Source organism: Cyprinus carpio, unplaced genomic scaffold (genome assembly GCF_018340385.1).
Source record: "Cyprinus carpio isolate SPL01 unplaced genomic scaffold, ASM1834038v1 S000006493, whole genome shotgun sequence".
In the NCBI taxonomy this organism is placed as follows: Eukaryota; Metazoa; Chordata; class Actinopteri; order Cypriniformes; family Cyprinidae; genus Cyprinus; species Cyprinus carpio.
The window spans coordinates 31,940-49,321 of NW_024879166.1; the positions used below are offsets into that span (position 1 = coordinate 31,940).

General features: G+C 39.0%; 1 protein-coding gene and 1 pseudogene across 1 annotated transcript in view; both read left to right on the forward strand.

Annotated features, from left to right (window-relative positions):
* The first annotated feature begins 692 nt into the window (after positions 1-692).
* LOC109083683 (E3 ubiquitin-protein ligase RFWD3-like) overlaps positions 693-17,382 on the forward strand; it is a 512,102-nt gene continuing 495,412 nt past the window's right edge. Inside the window, exon 1 of the mRNA XM_042754309.1 lies at positions 693-723. The gene's annotated coding sequence lies outside the window, so the exon portion shown is untranslated. The remainder of the gene's footprint in view (positions 724-17,382) is intronic.
* On the forward strand, positions 2,091-11,530 carry LOC122143716 (annotated as a pseudogene).

Here is a 17,382-nt window from a genome sequence, read left to right on the forward strand (position 1 = left end):
CCCTCATATCATTCAGTATTTAGATGAGAGCTTAGACAAATTTTTCAGAATTTCTGTCTTTTTCTTTCCAGACAACCCTTCCCCCTTTTTATTATCTGTCTTAGACCTGCTTTTTTTCCCAGCTTTATTGCCCAAAAGCTCTTCCTCTTATCTTCAGTTACCTGAAGACCCTCAGACATCATCATAATGTCATCATAATAACTCAACCGCATCATTGGTTGCATTTTCTGAGGGTCACTCTCCAAAAAAAAAACTGCTGCTGACCCCCAGAGACTGTTTACCAGGGTAAACTTATTTTGAGGACTTGTTCTCGCTATTAACTAGTATCCCTTTTAATCTAGGAATTTTCTTTTTTTTTTTGTTTTTTTTTTTTTTTTACAACAAGGTTGCTAGATTAGTAGTTCTAAACAGTTTACGCAGCCGGCCTCTGCGTGTTCTTTGAAATGAACTGTTCAAAGAACCGATTCCCGAAAATGACTCGGAGTCGTTGACTCGCTGAAAGCTGTTGTCCAATCAAAGAGCAAAACGAGCAGAGTGGTGCGGTCCCTCCGCGTTGGCGTGTTGTGTTTGCAGCGGTCGCACCTGCACAAATTCTTTTCGCGAATTTAACGAGCTCTCTCCTATCATTTGAAATCCCACCAAGACCAACATTTTAAACTGACAATCTAGTTTTTGTTGAACCGGGACCCAATAATCCAGCAAGCGAACCGGTCGCTCTGCTCGGTAAATATTGTCAGTGTGTGTATGTTATTGGTGTGCTGTAACGTTAGTTAGCAACAATTAGCAGCGTGTTTATGATCAGAGTGCCTGTCTTTATTTAGTTAGGCGAAATCTATATAGCTAGTCTATTAAATACTAGTTAATGCTGTGCTTTAAGATCAATCCTGAATGTCCTGATGTAGTATGATTTGATGTTTAAGAGTTTAACAAGCCGATCTAGCACGACGTTCTGCAAACTAGTGTAGTTCGCATACTATCCGTACTCAGAATGACAGCGCGTCCCAACCCTTTGTGAGATACCCGGATGGCCCTGCTCCATTCTTTTTATGAAAGTAGAGAGTCAGCAAGGACAAAGGATTATTAATTTTAAATATGGGTTAAATGTTACACATGCATGGCCCTATGTGTGGAATTTGGGATGAGGCCCCGGGCCCTGTGACAAATGGGCCACAAACCATCTTTTTGCTACACAGTGACATGCTATGAAGAGGTTGAAGGTAATTAATGCATCGTTTTACAGTAATGAATATTTGAAGTGTGAAGGCGCCATTGGGGTCCACGCTTAAAACATTTTGGCTCTGTGAATTTACAAGATACGTGTGTTTGTTATTATTAAACATTGCCACATTGCATAATTTGGCGTGATGTGTGAAATCAAGGGTTTTAGGGAACGAAGTATGTTTTAGATGTTACAGAAGCAGGGCTCTGTGTGTGGAATTTAGGGAAGGGCCCCGGGGCCCCACAAATCATTTTTATGATACATATGGCTGCTTGCCTCAAAGATGTAAAATATGTATGCATTACTTTATGAAAAGGTCGCCACACTTAAAGCTTTCTGTCGCTGTGAATTTACCAGATACTAGTTTGCGTAAAAAAGTGCGTTATTAGTCTGAATTCGGATGATGTGAAATTGATGCTGAATCATGGATTATGCTATTTTAGTTTTTATTAATATTTTGAATGTTTTATTAGATTTTGTTTATTTTTTCAATATCTTTATATTTTAGTTTTAGTTGAAGTTTTAGTAATTTTGTTGTTTCTTTTCTTCTGTGCGATTATTGTTTTGTTTTTTTATATTCTAGTGCATCAAGGAAACTAAAAGCAAATGAGAAATTATAATCTTCCTATTTTTTTTTTATATTTTCTGTATTTGAAGCTGAATTTTTTTTTCTATATTTTTTCTATATTTTCTATTATCTATGTTAACATTTATTTTATTTCTAAGTAATTTTTATTTATTTATTTATTTTCTTTTGTACGGTTTGGTTTTAAAGGAATATGTTCACACTTCCAAAATGAATTTCTGTCATGACTTTACTCACGTCACCCTCAGGTTTGTTCCGAACTTGTTCTCTATGGAATGTAAGTCAATGGCTACCGTCAACTCATACAGGGTTGTAACAACCTTGATGGTGAGTAAATCATGTACAGAATTTTCATTTTGGGTGAAGTAACCTATTTAGTTATGATGATAACCCTGTTTCAGCCCGTAACTCTTGCTTGTGGTGTCTCGCTGCAGGACTTCTTTGAGGATGGAGGATATGGAGGTGGAAGTCGCTCCAGTATCCAGTGAGGCCATGTGATGGTAGTCTCTGACTCCGAGAGCAGCACAGAAGAAAGAGGGTGTTCCATGCATGTTCAAAGCCGTCTGATCGACTCAGACTCTCAGGTTCTTCGGGTGTCAGGAGGAGACATGTAACTGGGTAAGAGAACACAACAGCTGGACCATCAGACGGCAGCTTTTCCCCCAAATATGGTTGCAGGAAATTTTCTTTAGAATCATACAAAGAACATGTAATACAACGGGTTCACTAACTTTTTCCTGGCAGCAACAGTATGTAATCATTGAAAGACTTTATCTTTCTGACTTTCCTTCCTCTCTCTAAGTTCACGGACGCAGTTTCTCCCCTCGCTTGAAGAGAGAAGCCGCAGACTCCGTGGAGCTCATCGTGGAGAATCTGGCAGAGCGGCTGAGCGGCTCCTCCCAGGACGCCACCGCATTCACTCCTCACGCAAATCCACAGCGCTGGATTCCTGACCGAGCTCCAGACCACGCTGCTGTTGATGAATCGTGCCCACGTCTGATCAATCCAGCGCTACAGGTCCCCTGTGCCGTTTGTCATTTCTCAGTTCATCCCGCATTCATTTTCCCAGCTAACCTTTTAAATGCTTTAATTAAGTTTCTACATGTGACAGTTTACCTATTAGAATTGCTGATAGCATTTTTTAGATAATATAAGTAGATTGACCTACATCCTTACATATTATAACATAGGAGATGCCGCACATATAATCATTAACATATCAATATAAGTAATATATATATATATATATATTCTTTTTTTTTAATTTATCATTATTAATAGATATTGGTATATAACTCAGTTGTTCCCCTATTTGTACATTTCACCTACCTCCTAATTACAGTTATTTTAAAAGCACCAATAATTCTTATTAACACTTTCAAATTTCATAGATTTTCATGCATTAGTAGGATGTCCTAAAATTTGTTTTTTTTTTTTATTATTATTTTAATGTGTCCGAATAATGCCTAATATCAGCTACTATTAAATAAATTATATATCAACAAAAACAACAATAATTAATTTTATTGGTACTGGCTAGAATTCTAATTACACCTTCCTATAAAAAAAGACACTTTTTATTTAACTTTATTTTTAAACAGTGGATGCACCAGTAATACCAGTCTAAATTGAAAGAGACGGAGCAGCTCACACTGCCGTAATATCTGTGGAACTCTTTTATTTTTGTTATCACTAGGGTCAGTTGATTATAGCAGTGTTTTCCTATACATTGAATTATTTGTGACTGCTCTTCCCCTATATCAAAACCGCCACACAAATAGCTTTTCCAAAAGGCGTTATATTTCCGTTAAATAAAATGAGCGCTTCACAGTTTCAGAATTAAAATGCAAGCGTCGGGTTGTATTTGAAAAGAACCGCTGACTGTCTTCAGAAAAGCTCGATGTCATTTTCGTTTCGTCTTTCCTGTAATGCTGATTAAAGTAGCGTTTGTGAGCGGTGCTTTTTGATTTCAGCCGTTACCGGGGGGAAACCGCTATATCTTCCGCTCCAACAGCGCCTCCTGCTGGCAGAGAATTAATTCTGCAGTCTGTGGGAAACACTGGAGCCATGTATTATTTCTCTAAATTGGCTACTACTACTATTACTATCTTGTACCCTGCAATAATAATTTGAACACAAACTCACTTTATGAGATGAATATATATATATATATATATATATGATAATATATATATATATATATATATATATTATATATATAATATAGTATTATTATATGATTATATATAAAAAAAGAGTATCGCGCCCAAAAAAATTTTGCATCATAATATCAGCCATCGGCTGCCCTGATTTCTAACCATCTCGTCATCGGCAGTGGGAAAAACCCATATATCGGTCGACCTCATAATTTACACATTTATATTGTAATGAAATGTGTTGTTTTTTATTGATTGATTTATTTTCAGCCTAATTTGCCATTCCTTTTTTGATCCTTGAACACTTTTTTTTTGGGCTACTGGATTTGTAAGACTCATATTTATATTCCTATGTTATGATTGGCTTCTTGCATGAAATGAAAGCCGTAATGTTTTTGTGTAACTCAGGGTCCAGTGTGTTTCTACAGAGGCTGAAGGGTCGAAAAAGAAAGCAGCCGCTCACCCAAAGAGCCAGAAACAAGAGTGCTGAGGTGACTGATGCGCTTTTGTGTTGGAAATGTGTCCTTCAGCTGTTGTGCCTTTATAATAATAAATTATGTGAAATCAACAGAACTGATTCTGATCCGCTGTTAAGGTGAAGAATATGCATAAAAACATAGTAGTAAGTGGGTTTGTGAATTGTCATCTGTCTGTGAGTCGGAGGATCCTTTGGCAGCCGCAGCGAGTCCTGCAGGAGAGGCTGAAGCAGATGAGGGCGAGGGAGAGAACCTGCTCCATCTGTTTTGAGCCCTGACCCACGGCAGGGGGACCACCCGATTTGGCCGCTCTCCGCTGCGGTCACCTTTTTCGGCTTCATCTGTCATCTCCCGCTGGAGGGCTGAGTGGGGGGAGGGAAGTAAATGTCACACGAGGTGGGGTTTCACTGAATGAACATTGTGCTAGAATCAAAGGCCTGATCGTTCGCTGGTTAACGATGCCAGAATAGTCAATATATATAATAATGATAAAAGAACTTTTTTTTTTAAGTAGGTCGCATGACTGGCTGTATGGAATGCCTATACACTTTTTTTTTATTGTACTGTATTTGAATGTTGTGGTTTTTTTTTACTATATTGTTTTTAAAATATGTTAATAAACAGGTAACTGAACTAAGAATAAAACATTCAAAAAAAAAACGATAAACATTTAAAATGATTTTTGTGTCTCCTCAGTGCAATAAACCAGCCAAACGTGGGCATATCATATTTCTTTATGCACTGGGGGCAAACTGAAAGCGGTGGACAACCACGGAGGAAGTGCGACTGAAGAGGGTGCTTGTTTTGAGAGATTCTTATTGGTTGTGGGGTTGTTTATTTGAAATGCAATCTGCAGAATGTGCTTGAGCTGATGGGTTGACTGTGGCAGTCGTTTAGAGCTGGAGAGGGTCACGGAGGATGGAGCAGCTGGAGGTGGCTCAGTGTCGGCAGCATATGCAGCTCATGGCTGATGAAAAATGTGGCGACTGCGCAAAGAGGTCGAGGTGCGTGTCTTTTTCAGGAGAAACTCTGTGCTCCTCTTTCTTTTACGTCTCGTGTGTCTTGGTACTAGTTATCTGGAGCAGCGCTTTCAAATGTTTTCCCATATTCCCAAAATATGATTGTGAAAAACCTATTAGCAACATTTATTATAAACACCAAGCCTAAACAAATTTATTAAAGTAAAACTAAAGCTTCTGGCATAGGGGAAATGTACTATAAAAATAAACTTGGGATCACAAACCTCTTTTCTTCAGCACAAATCCAAATGTATGTACTTTTTTGCATGTTATGCATGCTTAACGTTAATTGTATTACATACCTAACTTTGATTATCAAGTCAGCATGACTCTGATATTCAATACTATAGTATATTCCCGGAAATACAGCATTTTTTTAATTGTGTTCCAAAGCGTGTTTTTTACACAGAAAATATTTAGATTTTATGCTGATTTGTTTGGTTCCATACTGTTAAAAATTGAAGATTTCAATAGAATAATTATTGTTTACATAAGTAATAATAGGAAAGCTTTGAAAGCAGAATGAAAAATGGTTATATATGACAATTTTGGTAAATGTAAAAAAATATATATATTTTTTCATATAGTTCACCCCCAATGAAATATTTCTGTAGAGAGGAGAGAGAGAGAAGAGAAAAACTTTCCATACAGTGAAAGTCAATGGGGTCCAAAAATCCAATTTTGAAAACACTTATCTATAGAATGGGGTGGACGATTTAATTTCGTTCAATTTTAATGACAACAAATTAGAGCCACCTACTACGAGCTTATGATCATGTGACTAGTGGAAGTAAAGCATCCCATCGCTGCTGTATTCAGTCTGATCTCTGTGGTTTAGGAGTTGAGGAGGGTGGAAAGCTCAGGCAGCGTTCGGCTCCTCTCAGAGAGCCGTCTCTCTCGTCGTCTCAGAGGCAGGACTCGTCCAGCGGGGGACATTATGTCTTCTCTAAGGCTGGGCTGGTGTCTCAGACAGGGGGCAGTAGGGTCCTGTACTACTGTGAGCCTCTCGGCTGTCCTGCTGGCGGTCCTCTCTCACCTCTTCTCCACAAGCAACCTTGGTGCCAGGTAGTAGGAATTGAGCTGTTCCTCATTTGATTTTGTTTCCTCTCATTGTTTATATAGCCATTGATTGTTGCTCCCTCAGGCTTTTCGGTGTGATGTGAGAAGATCAGCACTGCGACTCTAATCCAAACCTAGTCAGTATGTTTCCCATCCACTCCAAACAGATCCGAGGTCTGGCCTTCAGCCGACACCAGGACAGCCTTCTGCTGTCTGCGGCCCTCGCAACACCCTCAAACTCACCAGGTGACAGACCGATGCGTTCCTCCTGTGTAATAACTGTGTGTTCTGTCATATCACCAAGTAACCCTGCTATAATAATAACAAACACAAAAACAAAAACGCAGGACTGGAATTAATTTGACACCGACAAATATATAATTTTATGCCAATTAATCGACTACTTAAATAATAGACTACATAAATATTTTTTTGGTTCTTTTTCTTATGAAATAAACTTCATGTAGTTATGTGCAAAGGAGCGTAAGAGCAAAGGTGAAATATATACATCTAAAATCTAATAATATCTTCTAAAATGAGACAGTATAACCTTCATTTGAAAGCACATGAACATTATACTGTATGTGCCATTAAAAAAAAAAAAAACACATGATCAATTTATCTTGTACATCATATTTAGATTTCATGTTAATAAAATGTAAAATAATGTGATGCTATTTTTCATTGCTTTTTTTTTTTTAATAATTTCAAAACACTTACATTTCTTTCATTTTAGAATAAAAATAATTCAGCACTGATATTTCATATTCAAGTTTTTTTTTTTTTTTTTTTTTTTTTTTTTTCATGTTGGTGGTTTTTTAAAATTATGAAAAGTTATTTTAAAAAAAAGTTTAAATGTTATGTGGCCAGATATTCCAACTTGGTTATTGTTATCGGTCGGGCTGTTATAGTTAAACTAAAACTAAATCCATAAACAAAAATAGAATAAATGTTGAAATATATTAAATTAAATATTTTAAAAACATATTTTATTCAGGTAGTTGCCAAGGCAGCATCTCATTTTCATGTACTACTCTAATAACTGAAGCTAAAATTAAAAATGAATTAAACCATATATAATATTAAACATAAAAATCGAATAAAAATGAATACAATGCAACCAAAATTACTAATATTTGACACAAAATTAAAAAGAAATTATGCAGAGCACAAAGCTAATTCATAATGCTTACATAAACTGTAATAGTATCTCAATGATTATCAAAATCCAGTATCCGTCATCCTCTAGAATTGATTTCCTGATTTGATTCTGATTCAGACAGTCTTTGTTTGATTAGGTTTAATTTTGATTGTGTCTGATTCAGTCTGGTTCTCCGTCTTTAATGCTGTAAATTTATACAGGACAAACGTGATTCAAACCAGTAACGTGTCTTTTTGAACAGTTTAATTAAAAAACTTAAATCAGACAACTCTAGTCAATGGTTATTTTTTCACTAAAAATCAGCAGTTCATAAGAATCATCTGTTAGAGAATCAGATTACATTGCTCATGTAATGTGTGTTTCTGCGTGCAGCCTGTATGGACAACTCTTGGCAGTGTTTTATAGTATACTCCTTTTTATTGGGTTACATTCAAACCAGACTGGAATATGATTATTTCCTTTTTTTTTTATTGATTATCTCTTTGGAAGATTCCAATTTTACCACCCAGAATGATTGAATGTCCTCGGCAGATTGTAGTTTAAAAAAATGCTTGAAGACGAATCCCTGGTTATTTTTTTTTTTATGCACCAAAACCCAATGCTAGCTTGGATCAGCTCTGAATATAGCACGTTGAGACTCTTTTGATGTTTTTCTTCGCAGCCTGATGACGAACACGGTGGTTCAGGCCTACAACACGGGCAGACCTGTGTGGAGCTGCTGCTGGTGCCATGACAACAACAACTACATTTACGCCGGTCATCGCCAACGGCTCTGTGCTGGTGTACGACACGCGGGACACCAGCACTCACGTTCAGGAGCTGGCGCCGCTGCGCTCCAGGTCGCTTTCAGCTGTATCCTCTTTGGTGGAAAACTGTAGCATGCTGTAAATATTGCTGGACTGTGTCCCATTCATTTTGTCCCGCTTCTTCACTGTAGCTGTCCCAGTGGTGTCTCTGTCCTACATCTCGCGTGCCGCCTCCAGCACGTTCCCGTGTGGCGGCCTAATCGCTGGCTCGCTGGAGGGCGGATGTTTCTGGGAGCACGTGGAGGGAACCACATACACGTCCCCACATCCTTCCTCTAGAGTCGGGCAGCTGCACAGACATACAGGTGGAGCCGGACAGCAGACACTGCCATTTTCGTCACGTACAGACCAGGTACACGTCCAAATCACGTACAGGGCCAGTCCTAATATTTAATTATCATAGGTATTTTACTTTATTAGGGCCGATATGTAATATGATGGCTGCCTTTTAACGATTTATACTGCTTTGGTGGGTTTTGTACAGTTTAAAAAATATGTTATTAAGGGCCAAGCGCTGAAGGTAGTTCTTCTGCTCTTGAGTCGATGGCAGCCCATAGAACTGCTTGCTGAAAAGTTATTAAATTTGGCACACGGTCTCTAACTTAAACCCTCTAGCGCCACCAACAGCTCAAATTTGCACTCACATTTATGCTGATAACTTTTGAACCGCCATACGTTTTGGTTTTTCAAACGCCTTCTAGACCATTGGCCTGGTTTTTGCTAAAATTGAACCAGATCATCTTCAGACCATGACAAAAAACAAAGTATCTTGAATAATGCGCAAACGAATTTGACGAAGAGCACGCCAAAATGGACGCGAGGCTATATCTCCGCAACGCTTTTAGGCTGATTTATACTTCTGCATCGGACCTATGCCATAGTCTACTCATACACGCACACCCTACGCCGTAGCCTGATGTGCACCTCTCCAAAAATCTAACAGCGCGTCAATTTCACGCGGACCGCAAGCGCTGTGATTGGTCTGCTAGAACTCCATATGTTCTTGAGTTTTGTGTGTGTTTATGTGCACTTTATTATATTTTAATGTGGACACATTCTTATATAAAATAAACAAATCAAAGAACGTGTCTTATCATTTATAATACTACATAGCATTATACATCACTAGTTGTCCACGACCAACAATGTTGATCTGCCGTGGTACAAATCCTTGTGCATATTGAAAGAATTCCATCTTCTCTTGTTCTGTTGTCTTCTTTTTGTAGTTTTAAATAATGATTTTATGATTTGATATTTATTTGCCGCCGTCACGGCTCTATAATGCTTCTCCGAGGAGCCGCTTCTTCTTCTGCTTTTTCTGTGGTCTGTGGGTTACACCAGCAACATGCCCGTGGACACTGCAGACTAGCGGTTTGCATGTGTACTGCACGTCGACGCGGACAACGATACAGAAGTATAAATAAAGGCTACAGCGTAGGTCCAACGCAGAAGTATAAATCAGCCTTTAGTGTATTCAAACCAAACTTGGCATATGTTAAGACAGCCATGACCTCAGGTTACCTGCACAGTTTCAGCACAGCGCCACCTAGTGGTCAGAAGATAAGAAAAATTGCTCTTTTTTTGCTCATAACTTCTGAACAGTTTGGCCAAAAATTACAAGTTTCTTTCGATTCGGTGAAGCATGTCGAAACAGGTGTTGGTTTGATTTTTTTCCTCTTTTTTTATTTTTTATTTGTATGTCTCTTGTCTCTTATACATCAATAAAGAGGGTAAACTAAAAAAAAAAAAATACTAATATTGACCAATACCAATATAGCCATATAAGCCTTGATATATTAGCTTTAAGTGTGTGTTTTTTTTTTTTTTTTATGATTTCTTTAAAAACACTAAAATTAAATTTATACATACAGTGATTTAAATGCAGGAAATAATAATATTTTGACACTTACTTTGTCATTGACCCTATAGTTAAAAAAAAAGATTAATAATAATTAGAAAAAAAACGCTAATATTGTCCAAACACAGATACTGGATAATATTAGCTTCTAATATAAATCTACTCAGATTAAAAAGTCAACATTAAGAGAAAATTCACCAATCTATTTTGTAAATGCATGTTATGGATCTTACTGTGAACTATTCATCCATGCATGTTTCATTCATTCATTCAATGACTTGACCATCGTGATGTTTAATCAAACTCAAACTTCTGGTGAACTTCTTAATTTTATTGCAGTGTTTTTAATTCATTCCACTTGAATGTTCATCACAATTCTGAAAAAAAAAAGATGGCGCTTCAGTTTCAGTTGTTACTTTTAACAGATATAAACAAATAAATTTGCTGGTATACTCATAAAGTCACTAATATCATTGGCTGTAAGTTGTAATCAGATTTTTTTTTATATTATTATTTTAAAAAAATGATTAATATTTGCAGTTTCAATATAATGCACATTCCTATTTTAATTTAAGCTCATCTGTATTTGATTGTATGTCTTGGTCTTTTGATTTATTGCATCTTGGTTCCTTTTTAATAGCATTGGCATTTCATGTGTGTTTTGTGCCGTGCAGGTCGTTGCTTAACACCGTCCCTGCGCTGTGTGTTTTAATGGAGCTCAGTCCGGACGCACTTCAGACAGACAGCTGCTCCTGCCTCCCCGGTCCAGACCTTCACCGCTGGATCCTCCTGCAAGCTGCTCAACCAAGAACGCCGTGTTCAAGAGTCCGGGCGGAGAGGGATCCACGCTCGTGTGCGCTGGAGACGAGGCCACGAAACTCCACCATGGTGAGAGACGCTCCTCATCCACTCCTGGCTCTCTCTTTTTTTTTGGTTACGCGTTGCACATGTAAGATGTTGATGTTGGTCCTGAGACGTGTTCACTGTGATCTCTCCGCTCGTCTGCAGGTCTTGGGACGCCGGCACCGGTGCTCTGCTTCAGAAGATGCCTGCGGATCTCCCCCGTGCTGGACCTCTGTCCGTTTGGGGTCCCAACCAAAGCAGTTTTTCTGGCCTCTCTGAACCGACGAAGATGCTGAAGGTCTATAATGGGAGTGAGCTGAGAGTACCATTTCAAACAAGAATCTGAAGAAGCATTTCTCCTTTGAACCAAACACATGGCCTCCGGTGGTCTTGGGCGCTGTGTTTTTTTGCTTGTTTTAAATCTTAATATCTATATTTATATTGTGTTTCTTTTATAAAGAGATTGTTTTCAGACCTTAAAATCAGGGCTTTATTAAATGTCTCTTAATTAAAAGTGATCATTGTTCACTGTATATATGTACGTTGTTTGTTTTGTTTTGTTTTTAATTTCTTTAAACAACAACTGAGTACTTACGTTTGTGACATCCTTAAAAAACACCTTATAGAGGGAAAATCAATGGGAAAATATAAAGAAGATTCGCAGTGATCTCTTTAAGGTAATAAAGTTGATATTTGAAATAGTGTCCTTAACAGGGATTTGAGCCAAATCAGGTTATTTCTTGGGTGTCATACATTTCAGAAATGTTCCTCTGCAGTGGTGCAGCAGTAACAGGGTTGTGTGTAAAATTTGGGCCAAATATGTTATTAGTCAATTTAAATAGAATATATAATGCTGCAATAACAGATATCACATATCACCATATGTTTCTCTAGTTTATTTCATCATAGTATATTAAGACGGTTTTGAATTTGTACTTTCTGACGTTTTCTGAGATGTTGTGTTTCTAATATGTAACAAGGTGTTATCTTCTTAATGCAAATATGCACTAATTTTCAGAAATCTGGACATTGGATAAAGCCAAAAATAAATAAATAGTTTTTGGCATGTAATAGTTAAAGGGTTTTACAATGGGATATTGGATATATCTATTTATCACTACATAACTCAGAAAATATTGTCAATATCGCCAGAAAAAAAAAAAAAAAAGAAATTTCACCATATTCTTAAGAATAATATGCTATAAATCAGCAAATGTTACTGTCTATGAACAAACCCCTCTAAAAACCTTCAGAATTTGTATATAATATGTATTTAAACATAATACAACATACATAATTCTGAGGTTGCGTCATGTAAAAAATAAATTATAAAATAACCCGTTACTGTTTCGTTACAAGCTAAAACGGATTCCTGCAGAACTATACACTAGGTCTTCTATAGGAGGGCGCAAGGCCTTTTTTGTTGAAAATACTTTCGCTTTAGAAAAGAATTAGAACAATTTAAATGGTTTAGATGTAGCAATATTGTCTGACATAAAATTGAACCGGGACACAAAAAAGAAGTCTCGATAAAAAAAAAATAAAAGAAAAATTAATTGCTACACTGTAAGCACACGACTTGTGATTGGTCATTTGTCATCGCAAAGAAAAGTTACAGGAAACAGGTGACAAAACCATATTACGTGTTACGGCAGCAGCGTTCTGGATCATAATTTTACCTGAATACAGGCACCAATAAACAGTTGTTTGATTGAGAATATACAGTTAAAACATCAAAATACTTATACACATCGTATCTGACCTCTAAGTTTGCACCTCTAAGTCCCGCCCATTTGGCAAATTCTCTTTCTTATCTTCCTTTCACCTAATAAATGATAAATAAGAATAAATAATAAATAAATAAAAGCTATCTTTAGTTCTTTTTTTTTTTTCGGTCTGTGTGACCTATGTTTGGACCGAACGCTGTGTCGGAACAACGCTGAACTGACGGAATCATACTACTATGGTGGGATTAGCTCAGAATAGTAATAAGACAAGCGTATAGGGGCGGTCACACTAGACTTTGAACGTGCGAAATTTTTTCCGGACACCGGCGAATATGGGGCGGGAGCGGGAAAGGTCTCCCTCAGTTATCACAACAGGATAATGTGCGTGTACGGTGCCTTTGCGACGGCGTCGAAGGTTTTATTATGTTTTACTCTCTGTCTGGCCTCTCTATCTTCAAATACATACCACCTAAGACAATAAAAAAGTATCAAATGGTCCATTCAATGTACCATCTGTTCTGTTTTCCTGACCACTCCGAACCATGCAGGTTTTTTTTTTTTGTTTATAATTTTAAAACGATGTATTCTGAAAATAGGTGTCGCGCTCTGGGCTAAAATTAGCGATTCCTTAATTTTTGAATTCTGTACAGAGAGGCAGCAGTGACGTATTGACATTATACTGATCCCCCGTCGTCACGTTGATGCGGAATTTCGAAGGTCAGAGTTCACCAAACTTGAACTTTGGAAAACGCAAAGGGGCGGTCACACGCACTTTCGTTTCCCTTGGATTCCATTCATACGTATCGTTGATGAAAAATTTCATCTGCGGTTCAAGTTTGGATCGGTTCCCGTGAGCTCATGTCAATCCGTCATGCGTGAACCTCTCTGTACAAACCGGACCTGCCTATTTGAAAATCCTATTTGACATAATAATCTTTAAAAGATTATAAAAAAAAAACCCGCAGATAATCTCGACAACAGGCAACAGGGCTATTTTTTTGTACATTTTTTTTTTTTTTTTTTTTTTTTTTGTTTTTTTTTTTTTTTTTTTTTTTTTTTTTTTTTTTTTTTTTTTTTTTTTTGAATGAGTTTTTTTTTTTTTTTTTGCTTCGTGTGTATGTATTTATATAAGCGGGAGACAGACGGGTAAAACACAAAGCATTCGACAGCGCACATAATCCATGTGGACGGGGACCGCCTGAGCCCGCCCATATTCGGGGCGGTCCGGCACGGCAGCGGCGGCTAAAGAAAAGATAGCTCGCGGAGGATGGGCATAAGTAGGCTTCGTAACTTCCTGATGAGCGGTCTCGCCGGGAGGGACTGTTGATGAGCCGGATCTGCAAACCGCCGCCTTGAAAAAACACTCGAAAGTAGGCAAAAATGGAGACAACTGGGAACCTGGCCGTTGCTCGAGTGAGAGGTGCCCCAAAACACTTCCTGGAACAACACTGCGGACGGTGCGATGGGACCGAAAAGACGTAAGAAAACTGTATTTAAAGTATAATCCTGCATGTGCCTGGCGATTTAAAAAGCCACGGTTACTGCTCATCAGTCTACATAGTGTGTTACAGTAACACACATTCTGGATCTGCAGCGTCTTTGTGCATTCGTGCGACATTCATAAGTTAAAGATCATATTAGATTCACAAGGCACATGCATTTTTAACAACCAGAAGCAGTTCGACTAGAAAACGCATCTGAATGCCACATACAGGTAGTTTCGATAAGCATCACGATTAATAAACTGAAAAAAAAAACGCTTCCTGTTTATAGCTGTGTCTCAATCCCTAATAAGTTGCCTACTTGGAGCTCACCAATACGCCCAAACGTGAGGTCTGAGTCAGCTGAGTTCCCCTGCACCCTCGGTGACGTCACCTGCACTGTTAGATGGCTTCTTTATAGTTCTCATCCTTGGCTTGTGTATTGAATTTCTGTTTCAGAGACTGGATGCTTTTTGTGGCTTGACTTGACTGGACTGGTTGTGCACTGTTTGTTTGTAGAGGCTCTCTAAAACAAATATGTGATAGGTGAGCACTGCTGTTAGCTTGTCAAGGATTAGCCGTGGTTTGGTGGAGCAGCACCGTCTTGGAAGCACTATGACCATTGAGGTCCTTGTGTAATAATGATCCTGAAGTGGCCTGTTTATTGCCGTTGTTAGTGTAATGCGAGCCGTCCAAGCTCTGAGTTACTGATTACGAGCAACACTTTTTTACTTTTGTTGCACATTTGTTGAATGGTTCTGTAAAGGATTAGTTCACTTCCGGAATAAAATTTCCTGATAATTTACCCGACCCCCATGTCAGCCAGGCTGTTCATGTCTTTCGTTTTCAGTTGGGGGGGGCAGAGGAGAAGAAATGAAGGTTTTTGAGGAAAACATTCCAGGATTTATCTTCATATTATGGACTTCAATGGGGACCAAGGGGCTGAAGGTCCAAATTGCAGTTTCGGTGCAGTTTCAAAGGGCTTTACATGATACCAGCTGAGAAATAAGGGTCTTGTCTAGCAAAAGGATCTGTCATTTTCTTAAAAAAAGAAAAATGTATATACTTGTTTTTATTTTTTTTATCACAGATGCTCATCTTGCACTAGCCCGACTCACGCATTACGTGATCACGTTGGAAAGGTCATGTGCGGTTAGCTCTTTGTCTGTGTACTCCGGTTCAGAAAGGTTAGGGCGAAAAACTTCCTCTCATTTTCTCCTCCAACTTCAAAATCGTCCAACATCTTTGTCTTACCTTTTTTGTAACTGGTGTTTTTTTTTTTTTGTTTGTTCGTTTTTTTTGTAAACGGGTTGTTGGTTCTTCCTACTGTGTCAGGCGTAACCTTCAAGTGACTATGTAATGCCTGAGGACGAGCATTTGTGGTCAAAAAAAAAAAAAAAAAAAAGTATATAAATTTTTATTTTTTTAAGAAAATGAGCAATCATTTCGCTATGTAAGACTCTTATTCCTCGGCTGTAGAGCCCTTTGAAGCTGCACTGAAACTGCAATTTGGGCCTTCTATCTGTTGGTCCCCATTGAAGTCCATTATATGGAGAAAAATCCTGGAATGTTTTCTTCAAAAACCTTAATTTCTTTGCGACTGAAGAAAGAAAGATATGAACATCTTAAATGACATGGGGGCGAGTAAATTATCAGAAATTTTATATTCTGGAAGTGAACCAATCCTTTAATGTCGCTTTTCCACTACGTGGTACGGCACGGCACAGTACGGCTCGGCACGGCACGGTTTGCATTTCCATTTCAGTTTAGAATCACTTTAGAGAGGGCGGGATTATTCACATGTCGTTATAGTTGCGCCGCCTCTACTGCTGCCACAGACAATGAAACTTTTTGGTTGTTAAAAAGAGGTGTACTCGTTCAAAACAGTTGCTCACTGTTGCAGGTTGTTTCTCCGGCTGTTCATCATAGTTGCGGGTTGTTTCTCTGGCTGTTCATCACAGTTGCGGGTTGTTTCTCCGGCTGTTCATCACAGTTGCGGGTTTGTTTCTCTGGCTGTTCCTCACTAGTTGCGGTGGGTTGTTTCTCTGGCTGTTCATCACTGTTGCGGGTTGTTTCTCCGGCTGTTCATCACTGTTGCCGGTTGTTTCTCTGGCTGTTCATCACTGTTGCGGGTTGTTTCTCCGGCTGTTTCTCCGGCTGTTCATCACTGTTGCGGGTTGTTTCTCCGGCTGTTCATCACTGTTGCGGGTTGTTTCTCCGGCTGTTCATCACTGTTGCGGGTTGTTTCTCTGGCTGTTCATCACTGTTGCGGGTTGTTTTCTCTGGCTGTTCATCACTGTTGCGGGTTGTTTCTCCGGCTGTTTCTCCGGCTGTTCATCACTGTTGCGGGTTGTTTCTCGGCTGTTCATCATGTTGCGGGTTGTTTCTACGGCTGTTCATCACAGTTTCGGGTTGTTTCTCCAGCTGTTTCCTCACTGTTGCGTGTTGTTGTTTCTCCGGCTGTTCCTCACTGTTGCGGGTTGTTCTCCGGTTGTTTTCCGGCTGTTCCTCACTGTTGCGGGTTGTTTCTCCGGTTGTTTCTCCGGCTGTTCCTCACTGTTGCGGGTTGTTTCTCTTGTTTCTCTGGCTGTTCATCACTGTTGCGGGTTGTTTCTCTGGCTGTTCATCACAGTTGCGGGTTGTTTCTCCGGCTGTTCATCACTGTTGCGGGTTGTTTCTCTGGCTGTTCCTCACTGTTGCGGGTTGTTTCTCCGGCTGTTCATCACTGTTGCGGGTTGTTTCTCTGGCTGTTCCTCACTGTTGCGGCTTGTTTCTCCGGCTGTTCCTCACTGTTGCGGCTTGTTTCATCGGCTGTTCATCACTGTTGCGGGTTGTTTCTCCGGCTGTTCATCACTGTTGCGGGGTTGTTTCTCGGCTGTTCATCACTGTTGCGGGGGTGTTTCTCCGGCTGTTCCTCACTGTTGCGGGTTGTTTCTCTGGCTGTTCCTCACTGTTGCGGCTTGTTTCTCCGGCTGTTCCTCACTGTTGCG